Genomic DNA, 14,089 nt, shown 5'->3' with positions numbered 1-14,089 from the left:
TGGCAATTTTGTATGTGAGCCTTCCTTTCCTCTTATGAAATGACAAACTCCTGGCTGGAGAGTTGAAAGTATTGCGTGTCACTGTAACAGAAAACAATCTTCCAAATCCCTCCCTTCCATAAGAGTATGAATTTTGGAGCTAGATTATTTGGACTTAAGTCCCAGCTCTGTCACTTACTGGCTGAGTGACCTTGTTGTTGTCCAGTTGTGTCCAACTCTTGGTGTCCTAATGGACTGCAGCATGCCAGGCTTTCTTCTCCTTCACTGTCTCCCAGAGTTTGTCCAAACTCATGTCCATTGAATTGGTGATGCCATCCAACCATCTCATCCTCTGTCATCCCCTTTTCCTCCTGCCCTTAACTGTTCTCAGTATCAGGGTCTTTTCCAATGAGTCAGATCTTCACATCAGGTGACCAAAGTTTTGGAGCTTCAGCTTCGGGAGCAGTCCTTCCAATGAATATTCAGGGTTGATTTCCTTTAGGATTGACTGGTTTGATCTCCTTGCTGTCCAAGGGACTCTCAAGAGTCTTCTCCAGCACCACAGTTTGAAAGCATCAATTCTTCAGAGTTCAGCCTTCCTTATGGTCCAACTCTCACATGTGGATGTGACTACTGGAAAAACCATATCTTTGACTATACGGACCTGTGTTGGCAAATTAATGTCTCTGCTTTTTAATATACTGTCTAGGTTTGTAACTTTTCTTCCAAGGAACAAGCGTCTTTTAATTTCATGGCTGCAGCCACCATCCACAGTGACTTTTGGAGCCCAAGAAGATAAAGTCTGTCACTGTTTATTTGCCATGAAGTGATGGGACTGGCTGCCATGATCTTAGTTTTTTGAAACTAATTTATTTTCCATGAAGGGATGGGACTGGATGCCATGATCTTAGTGTTTTGAATGCCGAGTTTTAAGCCAGCTTTTTCACTCTCTGCTTTCACCTTCATCAAGAGACTCTTCAGTTCCTCTTTGCTTCCTGCCATTAGGGGTCTGAGGTTATTGATATTCCTCCTGGGAATCTTGATTCCAGCTTGTGCTTCATCCAGCCCAGCATGTCACTTGATGTACTTTTCATATAAGTTAAATAAGCAAGGTGATAATATACAACCTTGATGTACTCCTTTCCCAATTTTGAACCAGTCACTTGTTCCATGTCTGATTGTAACTGTTGCTTCTTGACCTGCATACAGGTTTCTCAGGAGGCAAGTAAGCTGGTCTGGTATTCCCAACTCTTTAAGAACTTTCCACAGTTTGTTGTGATCCACACAATCAAAGGCTTTAGCAAAGTCAATGAAGCAGAAGTATGACCTTGGGAAATTATTAACCTCTCTTGCCTCGGTTTCTTCATTTGTAAAATGAGTGTGGAATATTTTCTATATCCAGAGTGGCTGGAACGATCAAATGAGTTAGTACTCATCAGTAGCGCCTAACAGAGCATAAACACCATATAAGTGTAATTTTGATAAATAAAGAACTATGTGGTGATTCCCAGGTGGAACAGTTGGTAAAGAATCTGCCTGCCAGTGTAGAAGACACAAGAGACATGGGTTCGATCCCTGGGTCGGGAAGATCCCCTGGAGGAGGGCATGGCATCCCACTCCATATTCTTGCCTGGAGAATCCCATGCACAGAGGAGCCTGGCGGGCTACAGTCCATGGAGTTGCAAAGAGTCAGACACGACTGAGCACAGACAGACAGTCCTAACTCAGTGAGGTCAGAAGGCTGGTCCCCTGCCTACTTCTCTTCTCAGGAGTCTCTGGACATTGGTTAACTGAATGAAATGCTGTATCCATGGACTATATCAAGTTCCCAGAGATAGGAGATTACCCAGTTTCCGGAGCTGTTACAGCCCAGGGGCACTCAGAGTTGCAGTTTGGCCCCTTTATTTTGTACATGGGGAAACGGAGACCCAGGGGCTGTCAGTCACTTGCTCAGCTCCACACATCTAGTTGATGGCATGGCCACCCCCAGGGCATCCACTCCAAATGTATTTTTATATTAAGTTCAAATTACTTTCCCCCCTCCATAACTACTTAATGTAGTCAAGCAAGCATGTAGTTTGGTAAGAGGAGAATTCATGAATAAATCTCTTTCTGAATAAGTAGATTTCATTTAATTAGCATGCTTTCTTATTACAAATTATCTAATCATTATCCTTATTGGAAACATTCAATGCCAAACAGAAATTGCAGCTTGGAGAATGTCAGTATGTTGTTAGGGAATTTAGCCTTGGGCTAAGGTCTTTCTTCTCCCTCTAGTCTTCTCACTTCCCTCTTTCCATTCCTGTGGAATGCTGCCAAATAGCACCCCTACTTTTAATAGCGTTAAGTTAAAAATAATCCACTGCCTTAACACATCTGGCTGTCTTTTTCATTATGTTTTTTTCTTGTCTGTATGTACATAGTTTTCAATAGTTATAGCTGTAGTACTCATAAAACTTTGAAATAAGCTTTTCTCATCTAATATTAATTATAAATATTTTATATATCCATATATTTCCCATAAATATCTATCTTTTTGCCCCTTATTTTTTAATTGAAAGATAATTGCTTTACAGAATTTTGTTGTTTTCTGTCAAGCATCAACAAAAATCAGCCATTGATACACCCATGTTCCCTCCCTCCGGTCTCCCATCCCACCCCTCTAGGTTGATACAGAGCCCCTGTTTGAGTTCCCTGAGTCAAACAGCAAATTCCCATTGGCTATCTATTTTACATATGGTATTGTAAGTTTCCATGTTACTCTCTCCCATAAATATCTACTTTTAATGGATACCTAATACATTATGATCAAACTAATCATAAAGTTAAAAAATAATTTCCCTATCATTGACATTTGAATTGTTCCCATTTTAATGTATTGAATGTATTGTACTTTCACATATACTTTTTTCTTCTGTTGATTTATTGCCGAAGGACATAGTCTCAGGATTGCAGTTATATGGTCAAATATATAAATATTTTTATAGCCAAACAGTTACATTGCTGGATATTTTTTCTGGTGATAATGCCACCAGCAGTGTATGAGTGTACCATTTTCACCATACTCTTATCAACAGGGAGTAGCTAACAGCTTGTACTCACAAACAAGTGTGCTTGTGCCAGGAAAACGTTCACTGAAGTGATGACAAACCATCACTGAGTGTTATATGGAATGAACTTGATAGTTTCTCTGACTGGATAATTTCCCTGTTTCATTTCATACTCAATTAGTGAAATCTATAAGCACCATGACTTTTAGATCTGTAACAGCGCCTTGCATAGTGGGTATCCAATAACTTACTGATTTAACTTTGTGTCCTATAAGGTGCTGACCTATAGTAGTCATGCTACCCACACCCCATGGTACCTACAGTAGAAAAGAGCAAAGTGAAAGAGAAGGGGAGGTGGGAAAAAGTGGAAGAAACCCTGTCCAGTTTCTCAAGAGGGAAAACAGGGATCCTCTCCCCAAATGCAGGGCTACCTTTGTCCCTGGTGCCCTGGGCATCAGCAAGTCTGTCCGTCTACTCCCTGACACCTGACTTGAGTCTGCCCCTCCTCCCATCCCCGCCCCCAGCGTCTCTTCTTCCTCAGCTTCCCCTCCACTCCTTCTTCCCCAGGGAGGCTTGTGCTCTTGCCTGTCACTCGTTTGGTCAGGTGTTCAGAAGCATCCTTAGCCAGTGGAGATGCAGTGATTAAACATGTGTGAGCCCTGCCTTCCCAGAATTTGAAGTCGGAGAGAGAGAGAGACATTTTTAAAAGGCAGAACACTCTCCAACATACATCACAGCAGGATCCTCTATGACCCACCTCCCAGAATATTGGAAATAGAAGCAAAAATAAACAAATGGGACCTAATTAAACTTAAAAGCTTCTGCACAACAAAGGAAACTATTAGCAAGGTGAAAAGGCAGCCTTCAGAATGGGAGAAAATAATAGCAAATGAAGCAACTGACAAACAACTAATCTCAAAAATATACAAGCAACTCCTACAGCTCAATTCCAGAAAAATAAATGACCCATTCAAAAAATGGGCCAAAGAACTAAATAGACATCTCTCCAAAGAAGACATACAGATGGCTAATAAACACATGAAAAGATGCTCAACATCACTCATTATCAGAGAAATGCAAATCAAAACCACTATGAGATACCATTTCACGCCAGTCAGAATGGCTGCGATCCAAAAGTCTACAAGCAATAAATGCTGGAGAGGGTGTGGAGAAAAGGGAACCCTCTTACACTGTTGGTGGGAATGCAAACTAGTACAGCCACTATGGAGAACAGTGTGGAGATTCCTTAAAAAACTGGAAATAGAACTGCCTTATGATCCAGCAATCCCACTGCTGGGCATACACACTGAGGAAACCAGAAGGGAAAGAGACATGTGTACCCCAATGTTCATCGCAGCACTGTTTATAATAGCCAGGACATGGAAGCAACCTAGATGCCCATCAGCAGATGAATGGATAAGAAAGCAGTGGTACATATACACAATGGAGTATTACTCAGCCATTAAAAAGAATACATTTGAATCAGTTCTAATGAGGTGGATGAAACTGGAGCCTATTATACAGAGTGAAGTAAGCCAGAAAGAAAACCACCAATACAGTATACTAACACATATATATGGAATTTAGAAAGATGGTAACAATAACCTTGTGTACAAGACAGCAAAAGAGACACTGATGTATAGATCAGTCTTATGGACTCTGTGGGAGAGGGAGAGGGTGGGGAGATTTGGGAGAATGGCATTGAAACATGTATAATATCATGTATGAAACGAGTCGCCAGTCCAGGTTTGATGCACGATACTGGATGCTTGGGGCTGGTGCACTGGGACGACCCAGAGGGATGGTATGGGGAGGGAGGAGGGAGGAGGGTTCAGGATGGGGAGCACGAGTATACCTGTGGCGGATTCATTTCGATGTTTGGCAAAACTAATACAATATTGTAAAGTTTAAAAATAAAATTAAAAAAAATAAATAAAAGGCAGAATGGGATACGTGTTGTAAGATTATCTCAGATAAGGTTGCCTGGGAGGTTTCTTCTGGCCAATCTGAGAAGATTTTATAGAGGTGGCATCGAGACTGGGTGGTGAGGAATGGCAAGGATTGAGACAGTGGATCTGACGACGCCCCCAGCTTCTCAGGATCCTCGGCACCCTCCTGATCCTTACTGCTCTGGTCACCAACACAGGTGTTCTGGAGAGTGGAATGTGCCAGGGGCCATGCCAGAAGTTCAGAAACGTGCCTGGTGTATTCCCTTCTCAATTTATAAAATGGTTTTGATTCTTTCTTTTTTAGTTGGGTGAAACAAATACTTTGAAAACTAAATGTGCTGGAGCTGGGTGAGGCAATACAGGGCCCACCAGTGTGGTGCCCAGGTATGTGGAGGGAAGGCAGCTGGCAGGGGGTTGCCCTGGGGGTTGGAGACTGGCAGGAAGTTCTGCCAGAAGGTTTGAGATCTCCCAGACGCCCGTATCTGAAGTAATCTTAAGACATTTATCCCATTCTGCCTTTTAAAAATGCCTCTCTCTCCTCTCAGACTTCAAATTCCTTCAGACTGGTCCATGCCTGTGCCTTATTGATCACTGCTTGTGTTTTATTTACTACTGACTGTGCTGGACTGGTTGTTAAATGTTGCGCTTATTATCCCTGGGAGGAGGGACTCTGGGATTTCTTGTAATCTGTGGAGAATGCAGGTGTGATCTGTGAGGTTAGGTGACCAGGGCTGTACTGCCAACCCTAGAGCCTTGTGTCGCAGAAGAATCCGGGTTGTTGATTCTAAATGTATGAGAACTGAATCATGTGTATCTTCTCTTTAGTTGCTATTGTCTTCTCTGCCTGTTCCTCCTCTGTGCCAACTCAAGCCTCTTCAGCTGCTTCCTTTTCTTTAATTGCGGAGCTCTGTTAACCTATGTACATTATAGTTGATCTTTTCCACATTCTCCCCAGATTTACCAGGCTGGGGTGACATTACAGATTTAAAGGGGTGTCATCTGAAGTGATGTGTTGGAGGAAGAAGCTCAAAGCCCTGAAACTTATAAATGTTTCTAAATGCATGGTTCATTTCAGTGTCTCAGAATACTATAATTGCTATATCATGATGACACAGTATGGACAGACCCTTTTATCTGCTGCTTTTTCCAGTTCTAATTATCGTGCTGATAAAGTTGACACTTACCCTCCCCACCCACAAAGAGACAAAAAAACATCCTTGGGGATAGAACCCGTATGCACCCAAATGAACGGTCTGCCTTACTGAGGCGCTCCTTAGAATGCCGTGTTTGGAGCTTTTGTGTTTCGGGTTTCACCAAGGTCTTTCCCATTTGCATTCATGGAGTGCCGGTTGGGAGGGTAGCATGCCTTTCAGAGGATGGGGGAATGAGGTCAGGCTGCTAGTTAGAGGGCTCGTGGTGCCTCTAGAATCTTTCCTACTTCTAGTCTATTGATCCATCCCTCCTTGTGGGGAAATGGTGGTCTATTTCCTGTTAGACTTATTTAGTCTATTAGTCTAAATAGGCCCATTAGTTTATTTCCCATTGGGTGGTCTATGAGCTGAGTCAGTGTCCAGTGGTCCTGAGTAATGGGATTTATTCAGAGTAAACTAAAAATGGACACACTACACCCCTTATACCTACTGTAGAACCCGAGCCTCCACTCTCACCATAGTGCTAGAGTTGGGGGTGGCTTTGGCACACAGAGAGTGGACTTTGATGTTATCTTTTCCTGGGGCTTGGGGCTCATCAAAGAGCTCCTAAAACAAACAAACAAACAAAAAAACGACTTCCTTTTTGGGAATATAACTAACCCAACACTATAGTAACTCTGTGTTCCTGGGATTCTTTTTAAAGAACTCTATCAGCTAATTATTGACTTCTGATTCTTGAGCATGGATGTACTTCACAGATAATTCTGATGTGCCCAGAGTCCTTGTGCATTTTCAGCCAAGTATTAACCATTTGAATAAATCAGGACAGACTTGTGTACATTGGGGTACAAGATAAATCCTGAAATCTCAGTGGTGTAATATAGCAGTGAATACTCACTTGTATAAAGTTTGACCAGGATTGTGTGGCCCTCCTTAATCTTGTTGCTATGCTATTTGGTGGATTCCAAGGTTTCTGCTGAAGGAAAAGAGGATTGAGGAGGCCCATTAGCTTTTACTGTTTCAGCCCAGAATGACATAGTCCATTAACTAGAACTAAGCACATGGCCCAGTGGAATTGCAGGCAAGTGAGGGAATGTGAGTAAACAGAGGAACATGGGACATCTGGTGAGCTCCAGCCAGCTCTCTCTGCCACATCATTCTTACCCTCACGTGCTTGTAACTTGGAATGTAAAAGCAGGTCATCTTGCTCTAAAAGCTTCTCGGGTTTTGCGAGTAGCAGGGACTCTCTTGAATGGTGTCCAATTCCCGGTTGTCCTAGAACAGCAGGGGGGTCTTGATTTCCCCAGGAATCATACTGACTGACACCCTCAGTACCCATTGGCACACCCTCGTCTGGAGGGTCACTGCCAGGGTGTGTCATTTGCTTCGGCTCTCACCCCTGCAGGGTATGTTTACATGTGGGAACTTTATAAAACATGCTCACAACTCACTCCATCCTGGTATCCAGGCCCATTTGCAACATGACTTTGCAGTTTCTCTAAGACATGAAGTCTGTTCCCCTCCCCTTGAGCCATGGCTGGTGCTGGGACTTGCTTTCAACCAGAGAATGTGGCAGCGGTGACAGGTATGCTGTGGCTCACTGAACAAGCTCAGGTCCATCTGCTGGGTGATGCCCTATTGTCTCCTTCATCTCAGGCAACTTCTGCCGACCCCCAGAAGCAGAGCTGCCCAGCTGATGGCAGCTGACACGCAAGGAGCTCCCGGAGCCCAGCCTCCACTGCCGACTGTGGGAGTGTGAACCTCAGGATGGTTTGCAACCAAGCAACGGCTGACTGACACGAAGGGGTCAGTGTGCTCGCGATGTGCAGGTATATGCCAGCTGTGTTGTTTGCAAACTAAGAATTTAATTACATATTACTTTAAAAGGATGAAATATGAATTGGAAAATGAAAAATTATTTCTATGAAAACTAAATGTTTTGTAAAGACTTGATAAAACAAGTACCTTTAAAAAAATTTCAAGTAAAATGTGGTGAGACATCTATAAAAAATGGAAAGTCATGAAGAATGTGATAGATTTTACCCACCAGTTGTTTCACATATGTGTATATATATAATTTTTTAAACATTTTTAGTCCATATTGGTGAACTGAGTCTGGACATCATGTATCATTAGATTTTGAGGGGAAGGCTAAGGCTACTGAACAAAGATGGCTCACGATAATTTGTTGGCTTAAAGAAGATGGAGTTTTATTTGCTTGTTTTTTTCTATGTAGTAATCTGAGGTGGAAATTCTAGGTCAGAGAGAAGTTGGTCTGTGCAGTCATTCAAGGATCCAAAATGTTCATCATTTTGTTCTGCTGACCCCCAGGGCCTCCTTGTTACCTAAATGGAAAAAAGCATGTTGTTGGTTTTGGACTCAGAAGAGGACAGAGGGTATGAAGAGGCATAACCCGTATCCAAAGGCATCAGTCACAAGACGCACCCTCGCTTCTACCAACTCTGCATTGACAAAAACCCAGCCACATGACCATGTCTGGCTATAAGAGAGACCAGGAAATGTATGGTTTTGGGGCAAAAACATGCTGAGTTAAACTCCTTTTATCCTCTAAGACGAGAGGGTATGTTTGGGTCAGAGGTGGCAGTTTGCAGCAGAGTCATGTGTTGTAAATATGTTTCTTGCAAGAAGGATGACGGGAAGCTTGAATTAATGGACTCGTATCCAGTGGGAAGACCATGGTGGATTGATCTGCAATTCTATATTTTAAACTAAAATGACACATTTATGATAAACATGTATCTTTTCATGACTTACCTCAATTTCTTCAAATTAATTTTCCAGTTATAATGGTCCTGCTTATGATGGAGATAAGGACATTTTATTCTTTCTGTCTCTTGGTTCTTCAATATCTCTGTTTTGTTTGCATTTTTTGGTGGGGTCAGGAATATGTCAGACTAGTTGAGTGTCTACATGTCATTTTGAAGTGATATCTAGTTTTAAAGTTGCTGTTGTTTAGTTGCTCAGTCGTGTCTTTGCAACCCCTTGAACTGTGGCCCACCAGCCTCCTCTGTCCATGGGATTTCCCAGGCAAGAATACTGGATTAGGTTGCCTAAAGTAGCCTCTTGTTTTTAAAGGAAAATGCAGAGTTAGCTCAGTGCTTGAGATGTGGCCAACTGACTCAGAGAAGACAGGAAAAAGAGGAATGTCTCAATGCACCCACTCCCTAGTCAGTACTGAAGGGAAGGTTGACATGAAAGATGGCGAGAGGGTGCTTCCCACACCCAGTTTTGCTTCCACATGATGCCTGCTTCACGGGTACAAATGGCTCCATTTATCTTGGGAACCGAGGACACAAGAGCTTCATTGGCCACTCAGTGAACTGTTGGAAGGCCCCGTGAAAGCTCCTCTCCATGAATGATCCTTCTGCACCCAGAGGAGCCATGCCAAAGATGGGAAGAAATGGATGCTGGCCCTTGATTGAGCACATGTCATGTGAAACTCCCACAGTTGGACACTGGCTCCCCTAACCTTGTCCCTGAGCCCAGAGGATCCGGGTCCCAGCTGCACCCAATTCGGGTAAGAACCTCCGCTCCTTCTCCTCGTGTCTGATACTTCTCAGGAATCCTTAGCCTCATCACTCACCTCCCCGCTCTTTTCCTCAATTCACGCTGGTCGGCCTGACTCTGGAAAAGGGTTTTAAAATAAAGGAACATTTTCTAACTTGAGAGGAAGTCTTATTTTTCTCCATTTGGCTTAAAAGTGATAATGTCAAAGAGTCTACATTGATATGTAGCAACAGGATATTAGACATTTTCTGAGCTCACAGTGTGTGAGAGAGCGGGGTTCTGGTGAGTCATCTTCTAGAATCTGTCCCGTATCTGCTCAGTACCCATCACACGGGGCTGATCTGGGAGATATTGTTTATTAAATGCAGGCTTCTCCTTTTTTCTTTATTAGATAAGGAAAAACATGTAGGACACTGCTGCAGGAAGCCTGGAATTAAAATTTGTTCCCTTCCAAATGTAGAGACACTGATAGCTGCTGTTTCTGAATACCTACTGTGTGCCAGACACTGAACTAAGGGTTTTCCATGTATCATCCCATTCAATCTCTCCAAGAGTACTGTCATCATTGTCGGCAGCTTACAGACGTAAGGGACGTAAGTGTCAGGAGAAGTTCCTTTCCTAAGGTATCCAGCTATCAAGTTATGGAGCTGATGTTCAAGTCCAGTTTTCCTCTTCATCACAACACAGGATGAAAGGCACACACAGCAGTACTTATTCCAGAAAAAATAAAGGGTGGACTGCATTATTCAGCATTCCCAGAAAAGAAGTCTGGCTGTCTGGCTCATTTTGTGGGGGGTGGTTGATAAGGCTATGAAAAAAAAAAAGGCAGATTATATTCTCTGATAGTGTAGGTGTGACTACTACCCCTGTGCTGAGAATAAGTAGCCCCCCACTGCCCCCACCCCTGTATTTTGTAGTACAGGGTCTAAGCGCACACTCGTCTTCCCCAACCCTGGTTTGTTTGTGATCCTTGGCATCTTGGCTCTGGTCAGAGACTTCTCCATAAAAGGTTCTGCCGGGGCACTGGCTTCCTCTGGCACAGGATGCCCGGGGCCCGTTTCATCAGCCTATTCTCTAGCTTGAAACCCACTGAGAGTGTGTCACTTCCGAATTTCCCTGTAACCTTGGGTTTAGGAATGGCAGTTGTTTTTTCCTGTTCTTTCTGAAAATCTCTGTTTTGAATCAGACAGGAAAAGGCTATTTAGGTGCTCACAAGATTTATTAAAAGCACTGTCTGGGTTTGGTAAATGATTGCGAGTGATCACAGTCCTCTTCCACTCTGGACCTCACAGTTACAAGGGCATCAGGATTGGGGTGCAAAGGTGAGGGCTGAGATGGGCTGGAGAAGAAAGACACATGACCTATGGGAGCCCCGCTGTTGTGCTCTGCAACGTCCTGCCCTCGCCTCCGAGGCACTGAAGTTGCTGCCTCTGTCTGTCTTCCCTGGGTCTGCGACTCCTTGAGAGTGTATGTGACATTTACCAGGTGATCAACAAATGTTTATTTAATAAATGAGCGAGTGAATGAGAGTTTGTTTTCTAATTCAGGCTAAATAAATATTTCCAAACCTGCTTTAACTCCCCCTCTAGAACCAATAGATTGGGGAGCAAAGCATTTGGTTTGATATTTATATGCCCAGAGCTCTACTTTACTGTCATGCTCTAACAAGGTTTTCATTCTTGGCTCCTTCTGTGATTCTAACTTAAGTGTCCTGGGGTGGGCCTACGGAAATCAGTATTTTTAAAAGAGCTCCCTAGGAGTTTCTGTTGAGCAGTCAGGGTTGAAAATTGCCACTCTACATATACTTAGAGGAATTACTACCTTATGGCTGATGGAGCATGTGGGTGAATTACGTTTTGCAAAATCTGAACCTTGTCGGAAAAATTTGTTGGCTTCCAAACACTTACCTAAAGACAAGAGCCAAGAGACAAGGACATTGTCTGGAAGCTCAGGTGCTCAGCTCTGCTCTGATTCAGTAACTGCTCCGCTATAGGATGTCTCAGCAGACACTTAACTGATGCCCTAAGTGGATTCTCCTGAGAGCCTCAGCATCTTTCCTCCATTAGCTTCCCCTCACAATGTTCTAGTCTAAGAGCAATGGCTTATCTGAGAAACCCGAAAATGTGTTAAATGGACAGACACAGCTTCCTGGTGGAAACACTGAACTGTAGGCACCAGGGGTAGGAATAAATATATAAGTCTCTCTTGCTCTGAAAATGGAGATTTGAATTGTGTTAAGATGCTAGGATACATGTGTAAGTAGCCAATGGAGTGAGGGCTGTGGTTGCTTTTCTCAGGTTGTTACAATAAGGTTTTCTGTCTTCACTGATTTCTGATTCCAAGTGCCCCTGTGATGGACTTTGTACATAAGACAGCTTAGGTCAGCTTCCTTTTTGCTGTGTGCTGGGGGCAGCATGGAAAGAAAAAGCAGGAAGTGGACAGACAGCTATATTCTTCTTTCCCTTTAGAACTCTGTGTTCCTCGTATATCTGTATCTAGCCCACCATTTCTTCTTTCTTTAATGATTTAAAAAATGAATTTGGCCTCATGCTTTTATCCTGTGTCCTTTTAGTGAAAAAGAAGGGTGTGTACAGATGTCACTGCCCTGGAGTTCCTGGAAGCAGGCTCATTATATGCTTTTCCAGGGAAATTTGCAGAGAAATGGACCTTTATAGATGCTCAGAAGCATTCCCTACGTGAGTTTGGCTGATAGTTTTATGTACAGCAATTTTGATTAATTGGTATCAGGAACTGTAAACAGTCAAAGATTTTGCCCTCTTGCAATTTAATGAATTAGCTGGCCACAGTTGTGTGGATGCCAGCAGAGGCTGGAAATTCCTGAGTGAGAGACAAAGAACTTGATTACTCACAGCACTGGTGGTGGCCAGAATATCAGTGATTTCTTGTACACTTTCTCCAAGCTTCAGTTCTCATCATGCGATGCAAACAGGACAAGGTGACACATGCACATATAGGAAGGAGAAGACCTCGGAGCTTAAGGAACTCACATCTTTTACTGAGGGCAATAAGCATGCTAATCCTGTGCGCCAAAGGGCCACACACTCTCTGTCTCCCAAGGCTGTTCCCTAAACAAAAATCCTTGAAAAGGTATTCTAGAACAAAGACAGTCTGTGCCTCTGTTTGCAAGATACACAGACACACCAGCCACCCCTAGAGAACTGCCTCCTGAGAGTGAGTCAGGAACAAGAGGAGGCACTCACGGAGGTGCAGATAAAGCTGGATGCTGAGGGAGACAGTGGACTTCATAAATTTCCCTAGATCCCATCTTGAGTTTAGTAGGTGAGTACCCCCATGTATCAGTGGGCATTTGCTATGTAACAAACACCCACAGCTTAATAGTTCAAAAGAACAACCATTTTATTTAGCGGGCCCTGTTGTCTTCATACTGTCAGTCACAGAGTTCCAGGAGTCACGAGACTGTGAGCCCCGCATACACGCACTTTCCAAGCTGCCGCATCTCATTTGCTAGCATCCCGTTAGCTTCTTGGCCGCTTTCACAGTCGTCCACACTCCAGAGCTCTGCTCGGTCCCTTCCACTGTATCCTCCAGGTCTCAGCTCCTTAGGGAGTCCACCCTGTGGTCTCTCTGCACCCCTATCACTTCTACCCCCAACCCAACTTCATTTCATCCTATTCTTTCCTAGATCCTGAAATTACTTACTTACTGATTCTCACACACACACACACTTTTTGGCTGTGCTGGGTCTTTGTTGCTGTGCACAGGCTTTCTCCAGTTGCGGCACGTGGGGGCTGCTCTCTAGTTATGGTGTGTTGGTTCTCATTGTATTGGCTTCTCTTACTGCAGAGCACGGTGCATGGGCTCAGTAGCTGCAGTACACAGGCTTATTTGCCCAGGGGCATGTGGAATCTTCTGGATGAGGGATTGAATCTGTGTCCTCTGCGTTGGCAGACAGACTCCCAACCACTGAACCACCAGGGAAGTCCAACTTATTCATATATTAAAATAAAGAGATGCAGTAAATATATATGTATATAAATAAACAACAAAAAAGTTTTCTTCAACCACAAAGCAAGCTCTCGAGGATAACATATCTCCAGCACCAAGAAGAACCTGGAGAGAGCTGGTGTCAATAAAAACCTGTTAGCGAGTTACCTTCCAGGACCATGGATTTGGGCGTCTTTATAGCAAGCTCCAGGAGTTGGGATGGACAGGGAAGCCTGGTGTGCTGTAGTCCATGGGGTTGCAAAGAGTTGGACATGACTGAGCTACTGAACTGAACAGAACTGATGGGAATGGAGAGGCAGAGCCAGGAAGATATGCCAGACACCTCATGTGGTTATGATGGGAAGGCAGACACACAAAGCCAGGGGACTCTGTCCTCAGATCTTCACCTGCCAGATGGCAGAGACTTCCCAACAGTGATCATGTCTCTTCCTTCAGTTGAAGAATG

The sequence above is a fragment of the Bos indicus x Bos taurus genome, chromosome 20, assembly GCF_003369695.1.
Source record: "Bos indicus x Bos taurus breed Angus x Brahman F1 hybrid chromosome 20, Bos_hybrid_MaternalHap_v2.0, whole genome shotgun sequence".
Taxonomy (NCBI): Eukaryota; Metazoa; Chordata; class Mammalia; order Artiodactyla; family Bovidae; genus Bos; species Bos indicus x Bos taurus.
This window is presented reverse-complemented; position numbering follows the sequence as displayed.